Below are 2,784 nucleotides of genomic sequence, written 5' to 3' on the forward strand. Positions count from 1 at the left end.
TGTCATTTAAAACATTAATATGACTGAAGTAGCCGAGACCTAATTTAATTTGCCTCACTAGATTGTTTTGTGAGGCGATTCATGATATGTAAATGGTTATTTCAATGTGACAAGTTACAGTAAAATGATTATGTCAGTGCTGCTGAACAAAGAGGGAGCAGTTTTTGTCAGTGGAAAATGGACTGGATTACACCCGTGTTAAATAAACAATGAATTAGAGCGAGTGAACAAGAACAGATTGATTAGCAGTTAGCAGCATGGCAATTAATCTTACAGTGCAAATGAGGGTAGAAAATATAACAAAGGATTAAAAAAAACACAGGAACACCATTGTGAAAGCAACATTGTCTCATGTCATTGTTAAATGTAATGAGTGTAATGTACGGTTCTTAATACATGCTTTGTCTTTCCCTGACAAACGGGGGTTTCACACTTAATTTTCTTGAAATTTCTTTTTCTTAAAAGAAGAATGACAATCTGTAAATTAGATAATTTCATTTGTTTCTCGTGCACGTTTGTGAGAGAATATCAACGCTGAAATGAGGCAGATAAGGCTATTAGCACAGTATCACTCAATTTAAAACATTTTAAAACTGTTTGGGAAATATTTTTGAGCCTAATCAACATGCAAGTATGTTCACCCGTGCATACTCCCAAACACATCCACCCACACACACAGACACACACACACACACATCCCATAAACCAAGCTGCCCTTACTCAATATACACTCATCTATCCAACCACACACACTTGTACACTCATGTGGATATTATCAGTGGTGCTCAGCTGAAGCTCCCCGGCCTGTCCGGTCCCCACGGCGTAGTGGTGACTGGGGGAGAAAGAGCTTATCTCGGCCCCAGGCCCCTCCCTGGGCCCCTTGCCTTGGCTCCAGGAGCTGGGAGGCAGATGCCATGCAGGTGCCCAGTGTGGCATGTTTTGTGGACAAGGCATATAATGTTTAATGCTTAAGGGACAGGCTTTTTTGAAGCAGACAGTTCATCTTGTCAGTGTGTTTGTGTGTAAACGTGCGTGTTTGTGCAGGCCACAGAACAGATGGAGGGAAAGGGTTTTAGTGTGACCAACTGCCCCTAGCCTACCTGGACCTGATCAGAGCAGTTGGTACTCGCACACACACACACACACAGACTTAAACTGGCTGCACTCCCTGGGTAATAATAAATGGGACTGAATTATAACCAGGTGCAGTGTTATTCTAGGAAGGCATTCTTGCTTTAAACTCATAAAGACAAGATCAGTGGCAAGGGGTGTTAAATCATGCAATGATGGAGATGAAAATAATGAAAACGATGACTACAGAGGTAAATGTTAAATGAGACAGTGAAGACACATTTAAAACTGAATAACACACTGCTGTTGGAATTGAGTTCAAATGATAACAATTCACTCGTGAGGAGCTGTGAATGTGAGCCACCTCCTCACATTCATGGCATGTTCTCACAGTCACATCGCACCATCATCTCCATTCATAACAAACTATTTACTCATTGAAATGGAGAGCAATTTATAGGACAAAGGTGAGAATGGGTGTTTTTGGAATGTGTAGCTGACAAACTCCCAATGAGTTTTAAAGACATGAGGTTAACTGCTTCGAAAAGCTCCTTTCGTCTCTGTGAGTTACGCCAAGGGTTCACAAAACTTCAATCTAAATACAGGGCTGGAACGCACCACAGATTAGCTCGCACAGTGACGGCTCTATAAAACAGTGCCAGAGTACTGCTGTCCCTTTTCGACTGGCATGGCTCCACCGTTCAAATCCCCTCCACAGTGGGTAAATATCTGCAAGACAAGTGTGACTATGTGCCTACCTAGCAGCCTGACTACCTTCATACACCAATCAAGGGTGAGTGGTTTTTCTGTGTTCAGAGTAAATCCTATGCATTCAAATGTTTGGTTGAAAATGCTGACATATAAGACATACAGGGTGCTGCGGTAGAATGAAAATGATGCTGCTGGAGTTTATTTTAGAATGAAAGTGCCTTCCTCTTGGCCCTTCAAAGGTATTAAAGAGAGAGTGATATTTCAACCCATGGTGCTAATATCAAACAAGCTTGCAACCCCCAAAAGCATTGAATGGTTAGACTTGAATGAGTCCAGGCAAACACCCATGCTCTAATATTGGAGTCTTTGCTTTGATGTACAATCACACATGCACCTGTCTACCACTCAAACACTCGCAATGGCACAATACATTTGCTGAGATAAAGTGACTGCAGTGCATGATCCGTTTTGCAGTGGTAGGGTTTTGCTTTCATAATGATGGGGTGTGAGTGAGCATGCATGTATATGAATGCATAACCAGCATCTCAGATTGGGATGATGCAGCGCGACAGGCTTTTAAATCTTGAAAAAGAAGTGCTAGGATGGTCCCTCGTACAAATGCTATTGTCACACGTCCAGTCATAATGCTGTTAGCTATACTGCTCCAGGGTGACAGGCAAGACAGTGCTGAAAGAACTCAAAGGTGCCAGGTAAAGGGGAAGCATTATTTTTAGATAGATAGATAGATCATCATCATCTGGTGCAGGGGGTGTGTTGTGAAATATATTCCATGTTCCTTAAGTGTGGCAACAAGCCTCGAGACCCCTGAACATGCTCCTCAAGCAGTTAATAATTGTTGTTTCACGGTGTTGGAGGAGCAAGGCGGAGATAATGTTTTGTATCAAGATAACACATTGCCTTATTCCAGCCGCCGCCTCCCATTAACGCATGAGACAAATGGAATGGGAACATTGCCTTGGAGTCATCCAAATGAGGGTGTCT

This window comes from Monopterus albus, unplaced genomic scaffold (assembly GCF_001952655.1).
Source record: "Monopterus albus unplaced genomic scaffold, M_albus_1.0 scaffold31.1, whole genome shotgun sequence".
NCBI classification, from domain to species: domain Eukaryota; kingdom Metazoa; phylum Chordata; class Actinopteri; order Synbranchiformes; family Synbranchidae; genus Monopterus; species Monopterus albus.